This window comes from Berghia stephanieae, chromosome 1, assembly GCF_034508935.2.
Source record: "Berghia stephanieae isolate SIO BIC M18660-M18661 chromosome 1, UCSD_Bste_1.3, whole genome shotgun sequence".
Classification (NCBI taxonomy): domain Eukaryota; kingdom Metazoa; phylum Mollusca; class Gastropoda; order Nudibranchia; family Aeolidiidae; genus Berghia; species Berghia stephanieae.
This window is the reverse complement of record NC_088360.1, coordinates 73,553,602-73,571,101: the sequence shown is the minus strand read 5'-3', so window position 1 is coordinate 73,571,101 and position 17,500 is coordinate 73,553,602. Positions and strand designations below refer to the sequence as shown.

At 34.6% G+C, this 17,500-nt stretch overlaps 1 protein-coding gene across 9 annotated transcripts in view; it reads left to right on the top strand.

Moving 5' to 3' along the window:
- Window positions 1-1,006: 1,006 nt before the first annotated feature.
- The window catches only part of LOC144956471 (uncharacterized), a 57,355-nt gene continuing 40,861 nt past the window's right edge, over window positions 1,007-17,500 (top strand). For all 9 annotated transcript variants that reach the window (XM_078887053.1, XM_078887060.1, XM_078887037.1 and 6 more), the window contains exon 1: window positions 1,007-1,045. The gene's annotated coding sequence lies outside the window, so the exon portion shown is untranslated. The remainder of the gene's footprint in view (window positions 1,046-17,500) is intronic.

Sequence of the window (17,500 nt, the reverse complement as noted above, 5' to 3'; positions counted from 1 at the left end):
TCTGAATCCTAAAGAAATTATGGGCTTGATTTAACATTGTTGTAATGGACAATATTTTGCGTGGTTTGAGAATCTTTCCATTACGACAATGAGTCAATAACAATTAGGTTATCAGACCTGCAAATAATCCACGTCGCATCTGAATTAATTGAATCACGACAAATTAAAGGGAGAATACTTATCTTTTCAAAGCAGCGACAGTAAACTTTTTAAAGGGTTATCTCCTCTCAAAATATTTCGTTTCGTTTCCGAAATGTTTACCTACGTTTTGTTTTGTATTCGTCTATCTTTCACTGTCGTCTAAGCTGCAGGGTTGCCAGTTTGGCATTTTAAATGCCAGATTCCAAAAATCTGGCATTTTTGAAAACCGTTTGGCATTAAAAAAATCATTTGGCATTTGGCATTTTCATTTGGCATTTTCTTTTCTTGTATATTATACTTCAAATGACACCTTTTCTTAATTATTTCTAAACGCGTAAAAACAAATCTCTTCACATCGGAAAACTTTGCTATTAAAACTCCACACCTGAACTAGCCCTGGTGTAGTGGTTTAGCACTCCACTTAGTAGTCAGTAGGTAAAAAATTACCCCAACAGGAAATTTAGTATAATTCAAAACAAAAAAAAAAAAAAGAAAAAAAAGAAAAAAGAAAAGAAAACACGCAAGCCACCAGGGTATGATAGTAAATTGTCTATAGATAGAATGCGCTTGTCCAAGGAGTTCACAACATTGCCATCCGGAAGTATAACGGACCAACACACAAACTCTGTGTAACCATGAACTTTTATAGTCTGGTTAATACAGTTTAGTGAGTACAACTCATAAACGCGGATGGCAAAAAACAATAACAAAGGCCTGAGTGACGTCATCTGCATACTATCTATCAAAAGTGAGTAGTTTTCTTAGTGGAGGTGGGAGTCAACAGACTTTGGCATTTTTTTGAGTGTTTTGGCATTTTTTGAGTCTTCCCTGGCATTTTGTTGAAAAATAATCTGGCAACCCTTCTAAGCTGGCTGACTAACTTAGGGCAAAAATAACTTTCGAAGTAAGTTTTATGAATTATTCTTTTTATAATTTATGTCTGATGCAACATAACAATTGCTAATTTATTATACTTCCTGTCATTTGCAATTGGAATTATTTTTTAAAACATCCATTATAAAATGTTTATCCACCCTCCACTGCTACTGCAAACTCAATCAATACGGAGGAAGATTTCCTCGTTGTCGTTAGTGAGTTAGTGAGTGTTAGTAGATAGATAGTAAGGTTCTGATTCTGTTAGGTAGAAACCAATATATAATTTAGACTAAAGTTGGAGTAGGAGGCTCTTGTCAAGGAGTTTTAAATTATTGAGGCCTTGAAGGAATACTCTTACACTTACGGATTTAACTATTTATGGCCAGGTACTCAATATATTGAGACTAACTTTTGGTTTTTGATTATAATATTTTTTTTCCTTCTTATTTTTATTATTATTAAATTAATTGCATTCCCGTAAACTGGTGTAGAAAGTAGAAGTTGAAGTTGAAGTATTGAATATTGGGCACTTTCAGAAGGACGTGGTCCATGCCGATTGAGGAAATTCACCGACATTTTGCCCAGCAACAAGGTTGTCACATTGTCTTTTTTGTAGTTGTTATCAACATTACTTCCGGACGAAGGAAGAAAACAGTGTAAGGGGCATTCTTAATAAAAGCTTGTTTGTCTTTTTTTTATTCATAAGGGGGGGGGGGGGGGTACCAATCCCCAGTCAAATTTCCACTACGATTGACAAGTGTCAAAACTTTGACATTTACAATTCTCTGAAACTGGCACCATCCAACTTAAACTTAAACGGTCAGCAGCATGTAAGATGGTACTAATGCAATTAAAAACTATGGGCAGTTTTATTTCCAATCATGCATTTCAATTATAGTCACATGCAGGCAAAATATTGGCCGAGACAATGTCATTATAGAGGAGCTACCAATAATGATTAAGGGGAGTTGGGGTGGTGTAAAGTACTGACCATGCCGTCATTAAGCATGACTCAAGCGACTAAACGGCTTTTACCAAATTTTTGCTATGTAAACTACAAATCTTTAAGCACAGTAACCTCGGCTTCAAGTACGCTTTGTTACAAGACCATAATCTGATTCAGATTGTTAATTCATAATGTCATCCAGTAACTTCCATTGACCAGTGAATTAATGGACAGTGATATTGTCCAAAATACATTGGAAAGGAACCGACCCTTAGTAAAGATGGAAGCGAAGGAAGATGACGAAATGGAAGTGGTGACCAAAATGGCTCCTTCCTCGGAGCTTTTTCAAAGCTTGAACACTAATTGTGTTTTCATGGAATTAACTGGTCTCGCTCCTCAAACTAAATTCAAGTCAATTACAAAGGACTCTGCAACAGAGCATTGTTTCACAATGCAAGCAAAGTTAAATTACTGAATTCTTTTCACCAAAGTAAAACAGACCTCCTGAACACCAAGATATCTCCTATGACATATTACTCACATGTTTTTCAAATTGAGTGTTTTATTCAATTTTTACCATCATGAATTATGAAGATAGAAATTAAAATAAAGAAAACAAAACAAGAACAAAAACAAACACATACAGTTCACTCTGTTTAATCGCACATCAGTTTATCGCAAACACTCCGCTTATACGCTACACATTGCCGAAATCAGATTTTTTTTTCTCTATAATAATCGCTACACCTGCGGTTGGAGTGACAACCAACTGCCATATGAAATCAACAATGCTGTTCCATTCCACACATCTTTTTGGCCGAGGTATTCAATCAATGAGTTACAATGGACAACAATATACCCATCATTCAGCCACACAAAAGACGAACCCCTAGATAATGAAGATGAGGATGAGTCATAGGAATATGACAAACCACCCCTGACAAACACTGAAAAACTTGACATGGTGAACAAACTACGCTGCTAAATCCAAAAAGAACGCTTGACAGATGATCTACATTGGCGGGATTGGAAACAAGGGTTTATAAACAGTGTGCACAGAAGAGAAAGCAATCAACGCTTCATGATTACTGTTCTTAAACACAATAATGTCACATTGTGTTGTTGATAAAACATGAAAAAGAATAACAAGAATTTATGAGTGAACAATGCCTATAAATGGAAGACCATTTATTTATGTAGTATGAAAGCAATGAACCCAATGCACTCCTCTGGGGAAAACCACTAAATAGCTTTCTTATAGTAGACTTTTCCCCATTCATAATCCCTCTCTGAATTCTATTTTTTAAGAAAATCTTTAATCCAATCATAAACATGCCCAGTAATTCCATAGGATCTAAGTTTAGAGAACAATCTATCATGAGGAACCAAATCAAAAGGCTGGTGGGAATCAAAGTAAACAACACAATACAATTTCCCATTATAAATAAACTTTGTAAAGTCGTCAATAACTTGCAATACCTTTGTAATACTTGTAACTTCTCGAAATTCAAACTCACTCTCATTCAATAATTTGTTAATATCAAGAAATTCGGTTTACGGTTAATCAAAATCGATGGTTTCCATTCTGTTGCCCTTTTTATAAATATACACAAGATTGGCTTGTTTTCAGTCATCTGGTATTACTCTAGATTGAATTTACTCACTAATATAATTGAAAGCAGTCACAGTATTTCAAGGTACTCTTCTCTTAGTAGCAGTTGAGGAAGGGCCCATGTTCTTAGTTACATTTGAATCCACCAATTTTACAAGTTTATCTTTTTTTGGTGCAAAATTCAGGAAATTCATTTTAGTTTACAAGATTACAAGCTGGAATATTTATAATATTAACTTGCACAAATGCAGATGAAAAATAGTCTTTAAGGTATTTCCTTTTTCTATATCTGTAGTAATTTTGGTACCATCTTCCTTCAACAATATACCCAGACCTGTTTCCTCTTCAACCTCTTATTAACGTATCTCCAAAAACCTTTTTGTTCTTGTTCTGTTTTTACATTCGACTTGCTGATGCAGTTTATTACGAATTTCACAGCCTCTTTGATTTTAGTTTTTAGCGCTGTTCCTTACCTTTACATTTTTTTTTTGCACTAAGATGTTTTTTAAATTGATTATACAATGTATTAATGTATGCTTTTCATCAATTGCATTTTTTACATTTCTTCAACCACATAGGTCTGTTATAACTGCAATCATTTTCTCTATCACAGTTGAATATGTTTAGATTTATAGTTCTTTAATTATTTTTTTTAAAACACTCATGCTTCATTCATATTCAGATCACCTAGTAATCCCAATTCACTGCACTCATCTCCTGTCTACCTACATTCTATTTACCCCTGAAATAATAAAAAATAATCGTTGTGGGCTTTTACATTATTGGAACGTTCAAAGATCAGTTATTATCACTTACCCGCTGGAGGGTTTATATGTTCTAATTACCGGGTAGGGTCTTTGACCTCCCATGGTGGGCAGGGGGTCACTTGCTGCGTTTTCTATCCCCTTATATCTGTTTTCTGAGTTGCTCTCTGTCTTTGTTTTGGAATGGGATCAATGTTTTGTACTGACCCTTTCCGGAGTCCTCGACTGAGAGAGAAACAGCCAAATGTGTAGTATTAGTTTTGGGAGATGATATTTTTTTTCCCGTGTAATTTTCCCGTGTAAATCTTCTCTATGTTATGTATTGTTATTTGTTTCGTTTTGAATGTGTGAATGGTTTGTAAACATTTGAGTGCATTCCTCTTAGTGGGATTTGTGTTTATGTCTTGATGAGACTTTCTTCTTCTTCTTCTTCTTCTTCTTCTTCTTCTTCTTCTTCTTCTTCCTCTTCTTCTCTTCTTCTTCTTCCTCTTCTTCTTCTTCTTCTTCTTCTTCTTCTTCTTCTTCTTCTTCTTCTTCTTCTTCTTCTTCTTCTTTTTTTTTCTTCGGATTAAGACAGCCAGCGCCATCTTGATGACGATTAATGCTGCTCTATAAATAGTATGCATAATAGATTAATGCCAATAGGTTTTACAGCACTTGCGACACATTTAGGTCATTTCGGCGCCAGTAAAAAGGAAGAAAATGGGATAGAGCAAAGTATTTCTAGATTTACATTTAGAAGCACTCAAGTAAAAGTAAGACAAATGGGAATGGTTCAAATAGGGACAGGTGTAGATTCCAAGAGCATACAATCAGTGTACTTAGTTTCAGACCACCTAAAAGTCATTATTATAATAGGTCACCTATTATTATTATTATTATTATTATTATTATTATTATATTATTATTATTATTATTATTATTATTATTATTATTATTACTATTATTATTAGTATTTTTTTAAAGAGCTGTAGGGAGTGAACTATCGTTGCCTATACGATTTGCAGTTTTGTCTCTGAATTGCTCACCCCCCCCCCCCCCCCCCCTCCTTCTGTCTCTATCCATCATCGGTCTATCACACAAACACACACGTAAGAACCTCTCCCCCAAGAAAAGTCAACTCCTCCCCCCAACAATCGCTACTGCCATCATCCTCTCTACTTCGGGCAGTTTCAATTTTAACTTTCTCATTTTATGTCTTATTTGATTTGTTCTACCTCTTTCTATCGTGTGTGTGTGTGTGTGTGTGTGTGTGTGTGTGTGTGTGTGTACGTGTTTGTTTCCCATTTTTTAAAACCCCGCACAGCACATTCAATTTCACTCCTACATAGAAACATACACGCACACATTCTCAACATCCACATGCATCACAGGAACTCTGGCGGGTGCTTTTCATCAGGTAAATGCAACAAGATGAAGAAAGAAAGGAAAAAAGAAAAAGCTCCTTATGAGTGCCAGGTGCGATTATCCTCCATTATAAATCACCTATAGCAGTAAAGCCGACTGCCGCCGTGTCGATCATCATTATGACCTAGGAAGGGCTTCGTTATGGTTTCTTTCCGTTTATATACTGGTACTCTGTTACTGTTGCAAAAATATTACATAATAATATATAGGTTATCGTATGATAAATCGTTCATAACAGTGGGCTATTTCAACAATGCTGTCACTAGTTTTACTTTATCTTCTGTATGTACTCTAGAACACCCCATATTTTAAATTTTTTCCAGAAAACTCGTCCTTCAAATATCGGTCGATTTAAATTTCCTCATCTTGGCAAAAAACTCTCAAACCTGGGACTTGGCGAAGTCCCAGGTTTGAGAGGTTGTTGCTAAGATGATGATCATTTAAATCGATCGATATTTGAAGGTAGAGTTTTTTGGCCAAATTTTAACATATGGGGTTTTCCAGGGTACGGCCATTTATGTGGTATGAAGTATTGATTGATTTATCGTATCGTTTAAGAGCTAATAGGAACCAACACTTTTAAAACTCTTTATTTTATTTATTTTGTTAATTGATTTATTTATTCCTGTGTTTTTGTGTTTTGCTTTTTTTTTTTTTTTTTAATTTCCGCAGTAGGTCGACTGGTAAACAAAAATTCGTCTCTGTTTGGTTCTCAAAAAGCGCTGTCGATTAATAATTTTTTTGTTAAGCCACCCCTTGTTTTTTTTAATGGTCATTTACTTGTCCCGCATCAAGTTAAATACCTGCTGTTACTCGATAGGTTTGGCATCATTCATTTCTTCTACATGGGTTTATTATGACGAATCTCGACATATTGTTCCAAGGGTAACGGCGTGTCTCTTCTGTCTGATCTCCATGTCGAGTTGACATGCCGTGAGTCGAAATGGGGCAGGAAATTCTCTTTGTTTTCTACTTGCACACTATAAACATCTCATGTAATGCTTTTGCCAGTGGCTGAGAGTGCATGATCATTCGACTGTGGATCGAGAATCTAATCGCGGGAAAAAAAAAACACACAAAAAAATTAATAAATATTAACAATAAACAAGATTAAAAAACAAAACAAAACATCTTATAATTTCCATTTACAGATTGCGATGATAAAAATGAGAATTAATAATGCGCATTTTTTTTCAATACCCTTGTTTTTTTCCAAATTTTTATTTTTAATTTGTCGATGTAGATAATAGATCTGGAACGGAAACTGAAATGCGTTTGAAATATCAGGATGACGCCGCAGCTACCACTACCACGGAGACAACTTGTAATGGCCTAGCCCGTGGTGCTACACATTGCTCAGGGATTAGATGTTTCGTTTAGTTTTGTCTTTGAAAGTGTTGTTATTATTATTATTATTATTATTATTATTATTATTATTATTATTATTATTATTATTATTATTATTATTATTATTATTATTATTATTATTATTTTGGCCCCATGAAGTTTTAAAATTCTTATGTAGAGAGATGTTTTTTTTTGAATATACAAAAACAATTGGCGTGTTCGCCGTGTTTTAAGTATGTTATTAGTATTTCAATCTTGATTTGTTGGTTTCATTTATCATCTTTCTCTTTTATGTATGTTGCCATCAATTTCTGTGATTCATTGACGAAAGGCTTATCAGTACATGGATTTGGATCTTGAGTACTTAAAAACTGTAATTGTTCAGCTCTTCTATTTATAAGCCATGTGCAACTATGTGGTCTTGTGGTATGACACTCGCTTTCGGATCGAAAGGTCTTGGGTTCCAGCCTCGCTTTGCGCATAGTTGAGTCCTTGGAAAAGACTTTTCTCACATTCTCTCATCGTACTCATATGTAGAATGAGTAACTGGCCGTTAACCGTGTTGTCTCTGTCGGAAAAAAATGGAATATCGCCTAACACGCGTCATGTCTCGTTCTACACGTTACGCGTTGCTATTGGTCAGGGACCCTTTGTAAAGCGCTTTGAGCACGTTAGTGGATATTGCGCTATATTATTTTAAAATGCTAAAAAAAAAAAGCTCAGAGGGAGGGATGGGGGGTCACTCATGTTCGACATGTCTGTCCAACTTGTCTCAACATATTTTTCTAATAGCTGTGCCAAACCGACTGGCAGTCTGTCAAAAAGTTCAGGTGTTTTGGCATTTAAAATCAAACTAGAAAACTCTCTCTCTCTCTCAAGGTTTTGTTTTTGCAATTCTTAAGGCCGAGAATTCATCAGCTTTGGTCGTTATTAATTACTGAATTAAGTCGAAGTGCCTATTTGGGAAAACACGTTGACAATCATGTTTCTTTCTTTCAAATCGGGCAATACTTTAATCTTTAAGAAGTTACGTCAGTTGGTGTATACAATCTTAAAACGTCTCGTTCGTCACATTTCATATGGTTACCATATCTTCTTCTTCTTTTTTTGTTTTTGTTTTTTTTTTAAGTACATAATATTATTGCATGTCTTATCCTGTGTTTCGGTCTTATCTTCGTGCTGAACCGTCAGAAAAATAAATTGGTCATTGATACGTTATCATACAATATCCTTTTCCAGTCTTTAATCGCATAGTGAATGTCCCCCTACCGTCAGCAATATCAGGTTTGCTATGCCCTCTTCCCGCCCCATCGCTGCATCCTCACCACCTTCTCGGAACGTCGGTCAAACGGGTGATATTGATCCATTTTTATCAACTTGGTTAATGTCCGGCAGGTCATACTCGATTGCTGTTTATAGACTCGAGAAAATCCGAATTGCCTTCCTCTCACCACTCGTCCTGTAAACCACTTAATTTTTCCCGTACTGTGGAAAAACTCGTATTTAAAAATTTGGCCACGAAACTCTTTTCTTCAAGTATCGATCGATTTAAATGACCCTCATCGTGAAAAAAAAACCCAAAAAAACAAAAAACAAAACCCTCTCAAACCTGGGACTAATGTGTCCGGCTACATTTCTCCGAATTGCCCGTAATTATCACTCCAATGTTTTCACACTTGTTGCCACCGTTATTGGTTTTATTTGTGGTTTGTGCAATCTGTGTCTGTTATTAATAATTACTACTGTTTCCTGGTCAACTATTATATAAAAATATATGCACTCTTAACGTCCCCGGGTCTTCATGCTTTTTTCGATCAAACTTTGCTCTGGGCGTTAATTAATAAAATATTTAATTACCACGGACTTGGATGAACTGGGTTTAGGCTCTAATACTAATACCACCTGATCCACAAGATCAGCAACGTCTCGCCCTAACAAGTAATAAAGTTTGCGTTGCATCCTCTATCCTTTCGTGATGAGTCATCATTATGATGGTTCAAAAGGTGAACACGGTTGTGGCCACTTTGAAGACAGGTGTGCTTTTATTTAGTTTATTTTTTTCCCCTTACCGGTTGTTTTCATCTAAAATGTTTTCAATTAATCCCTCAATATATAATACATGTATAATATACATTAGTAAAACCAACTCACATTTCGTCAAGACAGGATTGCGAGACTTGATTCGGCCGATAAGCTTAATATAATATGCTCTGAATTATTATTTATTAAAATTACTTTGAATATATATATATATATATATATATTTATATATATATATATATTATATATATATATATATATATATATATATATATATATATTTATATATATATCAGCTGAGCAAAGATTTGGGCGCGAAACGTACTTTATTACATATTTTCTTCTTTATATTTTTGAAGTCATTACGTCATTCGACATCCCAATGTAAGAGGCTGAATACGCTGCTCATCTCCTCATGGCCTGTAACTATCCATGCTGTTTTCATGGAATCGAGGTGACGGGGTGTAAATTAATCACTGGTGGAGAACACCTGGACCTATGCGGGAATTCCCGTTAAATTAGAAACGGTTATATCTGATAATCCATCTAGTTCGCCAGCTGAATTATTGCTTTATTTTGTTTAATTCATATCATTTCCAGTGAATGATAACAAACTATATCTTCGGTTAGTGTATATGTCTTTCTGATATTCAAACCATGAAATTGTGAGTGTCCGATTGTTAGTATGTAATAATGATAAGCATAGGATTTCTATATTACCTGGCGTCACAACCTCAAAGCGTTTAAAAACCGACTATTGTTTACACACATAACACTCCGAGACCAAATCAAAACAATAAAAACAGGCAGAAGGCATCATTATTTTTTGTTGTTTTTTTGTTGTTGTTGTTGTTTTAATCCTTTTTTATTTTTGTTGACATTTATTGTTGAAATGTTTCCTTTCTCCCTCTTTTTTAAATTTCTTATTAAAAAACAAACAAAACCCACAAAAATTGTTTCAGAAACTCACAGTATTGTTACGGACATTTGCTGCACTCAACGTATTGACGCATAGGCGTCTATATCATTAAAAATCAAAGCAAAACATTATGTTAAGTCAAATCCACAACCACTCTGAACCGTTTAGGTTTTTTATTTTTTGGTTTTTCTTTCTTTTTAATAATAATAATAATTATAATAATAATAATAATAATAATAATAATAAATAATATTATTATTATTATTATTATTATTATTATATTATTATTATTATTATTATTATTATATTATTATTATTATTATATATTATTATTATTACTTGTTACAAACATACACTCATCTATTTTAATTATTATATTGCTGTATTGTAGAATTTATCATGGATCGAGACAAATCTTTTGTGCCATCACTGCTCAAAATCGGTCCCGTAGGCGATTCCCAGGGCCAAGATCAAGTTAAAGTTAAAGGCCGATTATTATACCCTATGGGATAATTCCTTAAAAATAGCCCATTTGAGGTCATCAAGGTTGCATTCTTGTTTTCTGACTCACATACTCATTCATTTACATGGTCTTTTCTAATTATTATCTATCATGTCTATTACATTCTATTCATTCTACATCGTCTAATGCTCGACTAGTCTATCCTAATCTTATCTACTTTCTTACTTTTTTATCTTGATCTACTCTGTTCACTCTCTCTCGGTCATCCATTTCTCACTTTCTCTCCCCATCTTTTTTCATTCTATCATTTTGCTATTTCATTCCTCACGTATCCTCCTCTCTACCTTCAAATTTTATCATATTCCTTTTTCTCACGATTTATCATCTATCACTCATCATCTTTATCATTTATCATCTATTCATACATACATTCATCATCCTCATGAAAACTCATGTATCATTCCATTCTCCACTACATCTTCTTCTTGCACTTTAATATATCTCACTTTTCATAGCGCTTGTTCAATCAGATCATTTTCATCATATGCTCTCAGTCATTTCTCTATTCTCTATCTCAGTTATCCTTTTTACTCTCATTTTTTTATCCTATAATTAGTCGATTTGATGTATTTAATTTCATTGATGAGTTCTATTGTGGTAGGATTCCTTCTGCAAATGGTCAATTCTGCGTTTAGTTTTGTCCAATGTTGAGAATATATCACCTTTGGTTTATCTGTGCTCCCCTAAGTATTGATGGTATGCGTTTCAATAAAACACTCAACTGTTCTGTGTGTTGTTACCAACACAAAACTATGTGTTATCGTGAACGTTTAGTGTTTTGAAATTGGTAAAATCAATTAAGATTAGGTTATTGACAGAAATGACAAAGATAAAGGCAATATATCTATGATGTTAGTGATAGATGATTTAATGCAAGAGAGAAGTATTATTATAGTATAAGCTGGAGGGGGAAAATTGTTGGTCGAATAGTTAAAAAAACAACAGATTTTGCGTAACGAAAATTACTTTGTAGTAGTTCAGCGTCCAGTGCTAATAGTAGCTGGCAGTTTTAATTTTCCATTTTGATATAGAATCTATGATCATTTTTGGATAGGTAGACTGATAGACAAATTATACCTTTTGTATGACAAGTTCGTTGTTTACATCTACTAGCCTATACTGGTAATGTCAAGATAGTCGCCTCTCGTCAAACCATCAATAAGCGGTATACTTTTGTTGTGTCAAGTTTGGCTGGCCTATGGGATTATATAAGTTATGGTACAAATATCAATACATTGTATTTTGAATGACGATTCAGTTTTCATAGGAAGCCAAAGGTTTTCCAGGACGCTGTAGTACGTAAAGTCGACCTACACCACGGTTAAACCAAAACTGAGTTGGCGGCGATTTTTATCTTATTATTATTTTAGTTGTCCTTACTGGTTTATATCAAAACTTGTATTGCATAAAAAAAAAGAAAATCAGAGAAAACAATATTTAAATAACTATTGATGTGAAGGATGATTTATTTGATTTTTGTTGGCATAAGTATATTTATAAAATTTTAAGGAAAAACTTTATTACTTTTCTTTACTACTATTGTCCCCTAACCCATCCACCAGTGACGACTTAAAGCAGGACACGTCATAAAAAAAACAAACAAACAACAAAACACTTTATTTTAAAACTTGTTTTGTGACTGTCTGTTGTTGTTTTTATTTTTTTTTATTTTTTATTTTTTGAGTGGATAGCAACAAGACGGCCTTGTAATGTCCGAACCTTGTCAGAACAAGTTTTATCAAGCTTACGTGTAAACATGTTACGAACGTTCTATTTAATCTTAACGTTCTCTCTCCAATTAGCTTTCTATTTTATTACTGTGCTGAATAGTAGATATAAGTTGGAACAAGTAGTATGAAGTTTGTGACAATAATATCAGGATATAAAGATCTTCATTTTGAAATGTGTGAGACACACCAAAAAAAAAAAAAAAATGTCTGAAAAAGCAGTTTCAAAATTCAGTTTCTTAAGTTAAAAGCACAAAAAATGTATGTTTTATTTCGTTACTTTTATCCAGTTTTTCTGCACTATCTGTCTCATTCCAAGTTGATTTAAAAAAAAATGAAATTATGATAGTTGATAAATTGTTGCTGTAGTTCCCTTTCGTAACAGAGCAAGGCTGGCTAGGTCAGTCCAGTTCTACCTGTCACAAACTGCTGAGAGAGAGAGAGAGAGAGAGAGAGAGAGAGAGAGAGAGAGAGAGAGAGAGAGAGAGAGAGAGAGAGAGAGAGAGAGAGAGGTGTAAAACGAATGACCTCTTCTTCGTTTGGCCTTGATGTCCGTGGAAAGCAATTGTAAACAAATTTTAAAAAAAATAATAGATACACGAAAAAAGGCAAGGAACGGTTTACATTAACTTGGTGGACGTATTTTACAGAACATCACCAACTGTATTTAAAGAAAAGTTCAGTGCTTCTTTTGTTTAGGGCAATTATCATTTATCTAGGTGCGGCCTGTTGATTTTCCATAGTGGCCAGGGCGGAGGTCACTGTGGTGTGTCTTCTATCTCCCTATATTATTTCCTTTTCCAGGTCGCTTTCTATCTTTGTCTTGGAATTCGATTTCTTGGATTTTGTACTGGTTCTGGCAGGAGCCCTTGGTTAAGAGGGAAGCAATCAGATGTATAGTATGCTTTGGGCGAATACATTTATTTCCATTGTAAATCATCTCTCTGTTGTGTCTTATAATATTTATTTAATTTCGATGTCAATATATTTTGTAAACATTTGAGCGCATTACTCTCAGTTGGATCATGAGCTTGTGTGCCCCCACCACCACCTTCCTCTTCTTTCCCCGCGGTTTTATGATAGAGAAAAATATCATAAGATTTTGCATTGAAAATTTCAAATCTTGCAGAAAAAGGGCCGTTTTACCATGAAAATGTATTTTACCTTTTAACTGTTTTTCACTTTACAGAACACTGCACTATTCGAAAAACTAAAAATGTCGGTATTCTGCCCCCCCCCCCCTTTCTCTCTCCCCCCCCCCTCTCTCTCTCTCTCTCTCTCTCTCTCTCTCTCTCTCTCTCTCTCTGTGTGTGTGTAGTATGTGCATTTGTGATATACCTATATTAATAACTAGATAGAGAGAGAAAGAGGAGGAAAAAATGTAGATTAAATAGATAGGTGGCTGAGAGAGAGAGAGAGAGAGAGAGAGAGAGAGAGAGAGAGAGAGAGAGAGAGAGAGAGAGAGAGAGAGAGAGAGAGAGAGAGAGAGAGAGAGAGATTATCAATCGTATTATTATGAGGTATGTTCACACGTACCTGTATGCAGACCTGCCTACTTTTAAAAAAATATTTAATTCGTAATTTTTAGGAAATAAAAATTATAGTCCCTATGATTATCTTTAAAAATCAACAATTTGCTCACACAATGATTAAATGACACTCCAAAATCCTTAAAATTATAGTGCCCTGGTATCAACTTTCATTTTTAAAATAAGCTTTATGACTTAGAGATGCCCATGGACTTCTAGAATCGGAGCCTAATTTTCGTAATTCTACGACTGTTTCGTAGTGGAAGACAGGTCTGTGTGTGTATGTTCACCCTCTCCCTGCCAGACTGCGCCAGCATTCGCGTGTACCCGACATGAATGCCTTGGACAATGAATGGAATTTTAATTGACTACAAATACCCGCCACCAGTTACCTTTGCTACTAATTTACTATTTCATTTAACCAGTTAACCGCCGTGCCCTGGAAAGGCACGTACTTAGAAATTTGGTCAGAAAACTCGTCCATCAAATATCGATCGATTTGAATTACCCTCATCTTGGCAAAAACTCTCAAATCTGGGACTTCGCGAAGTCCCAGGTTTGAGATGTTTTGCCAAGATGAGGGTCGTTTGAATCGATCGATATTTGAAGGATGAATTTTCTGGCCAAATTTTAAAATAGTATCTTTCCAGGGTACGGAAATTAACTGGTTAACATTGAATCAATTTATGATGTCAACTGCCTAAGTTTTTTTTTTTTATGTAAACAGATTTTCCGATTAAAAAAAAAAAAACGGTCAAGCAAATACTACTGTTATAATCTGGTTTTATTGATGCTATGCGTTTCTGTAACATATTCGATCTTCCAGCGAGCGGGTGGTTGGATGGGAGCATCACCCTTGAATCATATACCTATGATGTTCGCATGGGTGTACGATCCGATAGTGATGTCGTTTCTTCTTCTCTTTACTAGCCTATCCTGCTTCTTTGGTTTGTGATTGTATTTTTGACAGGGGATATTTTTTTTTCTGTAAATCTTCTGCCTGTTTGTTCTTGGTTATTTATAATTTAGCTTATGATATCTTTAGGTTATGATTTTGATTTACATTTGTACTATTTTTGTTAGATTGCTTGTTTTTTTGTTTCAGCGGTCTCTCATATAACCTCAATTGTGTTGGAAGAGACCTAAAGCAACAAACAAACAAACAAAAAAGATCTTCCAGCGAGATATAACGTACGATCACACAATATTGTGTGTAATCTTGAACATTTATAGTCTGATTGATATGATTTAGTGAGAACTTCTCATCAACATGACTGTCTAAAAAAAAATCAAAAAATAACAAAGAGCCGGATGACGTCAATTTCGTTCTTTCAATTCGTTTATTTTATATATTTCAATCTTACGTTTTACGTGAAAGGGGCATAATTATATTTATTTGGCGATTAATTTTCCTTATCACTTGGATGATAGAGTAATAAAATATAAGAAGAGATCTTTTCTCCGAACAAAATTGGTTATCTGGCTTCACATTACTAAATTTGCTTTCCATTAATTCGTTTGATTGATGAAACCAGTCAAAGATGAGCAAAGACGATTTTTTAAAAAGATATTGATTTATAAAAAAGGGAAAAAGAAGTCTTTAATGAAATACGATATACGAAAAAACAAAACTTAACAAATATTAAAAAGAAAAAAAAAAAAAAGAAATAAAACGTGTTAAACAGGGTAGATTGATATGAGAATAGAATTTGGCCATGAAATGTATGCGATAAGAATAAATAATTTACAATGCTGTAAAGAGGAAGAAACACACAAACGCGCGCGCGCACACACGCACACACACACACACACACACAAACACATTGAGAAAAAGGGAGAGAGAGAGAAAGAGAGAGAGAGAGAGAGAGAGAGAGAGAGAGAGAGAGAGAGAGATTTTATTTGTAGTATATATATAAAAGTGGTAAAGGCCTTATTAATCATGGGTTCATTGATAAAAATGACCTTTGCATGTTATAGATACCCGCGTAGTGAAAGGTTTATACAGCTGTGCGATAACATTATTCACCCTTAAAGAACTATTTGGCCAGAAAACGTTTTCTTTATTAGACAGTTTAATTTTAGTCAACAGATAAAGGTGACACCCATTATGTCTAAACGACTTTTTAAAAATTTTTTTGAAGTCTCATGAGTAATACTTTGACAAGTTTGAGGTCATTTTAACCAGTCAAAATATAAGGTAAAAGTTTTCAGGTTAAAATGAAAGAAAACCGATTTTCCGTTGTATCGCAGTTAACTATCCTGATGGTTACAAATATTATTTGCTGTACAGATACAACTGATGTCTGTACGTAACATAATACAATACATTCAGCCGATGGTCATGATTCGGTTAGAATCAGTCTAGTCCATTTACTTCAGTCAGACAGGCTCTCTGGTCCATTTAACGACTCTAGATTGACGAATGTTCGGCTCTAAATGACTACCTTTGGTGTCTTCTACTACACATTCCGTCATTATTCCTGAAAGCAGTGCTCTATTTCCAAAAAAAAAAAACAAAAAACAATTTCTAAGCACACCAAGAGCTAGTTACATTCCGGGACATGTTATAGCATCAAACTTTTCTATTATTGATTTGACAAATATTTACAAACGCCACGAATGTAACGTAAAGCCCACGAATCCAGGTAATGCACGCGAGTCTGAGTTGGCGATGCTCAACGTTACCTGAGTGTAGAGACCTGCTATGTGATTAAATACGAAGTGAGTGCAATAAGTATCCGGACTGTTCTCATTACAATAAAATAACTCACTGAATGCACTTTTCTTCATCGTCCTTCAATATGGGAGTTGACAAACCGATTCCAACGTTGAAGAGAACAGACCGCCCCCTGTAGTTCTCTGTCAATATATCAAGCACCCTCTTCCATTCTCTCAGAACAAATGCTTTCAATACGAAGTCCCAAGTTTGGCAGGTTTTGCAAAGATGAGGGTCATTTAAATCGGTCAATATTTGGAGGATGAGGTTTCTGGACATTAACCCCCCCCCCCCCCCCCCAAAAAAAAAAAAAAAAACAAAAAAAAAACCAAAAAAAAACGAGTTTTTACAGAGTACAGTTAACTGGTTAAATGCATCATTATTTCCTTGGTTGGTATGTTTATTGCTTGTTTACACATTTTGTTCTATTGTTTCGCACACAGAGTAATTTGTTATATTGTTTCGCATAAAACAACCATAACAATTCATTCCTTGAGCGCCTTACATTCTCTCTATTTTTGCTCTCTTTTAACATACCCGTCTTGTCCTTCTTGTGGAAACCTCCAATATTACGGAGGGTCACTCCACAATTTGCAGGAGATTACATTGTAAACCTGTAAAAGCACTGCACATAACACAATAATACGTAGATTGGAAAGTCACGATGTGAACTCTAGCAACAACATGAAGGCATTCTGACTTGGGCAATGGAAGGGAAAATAAAACTAACACAGCATATCTTCTGGTCACCTGATCTTTACAAAATTGGTATGGCTAGAATCGTGTTGATTAACCCTTGTAGGTTTCAATGATATCCAGCCAATTTGACTTTTTTTTATTTTACCAAAGTACCTGTTTAGATTTATCGGTTGTTATAGTGAGAAAAATCCTCTTTCGATTAAAAAAAAAAAGGCTCCCAATTTTTGACATAAGTTGTGATGAAGCATATATCT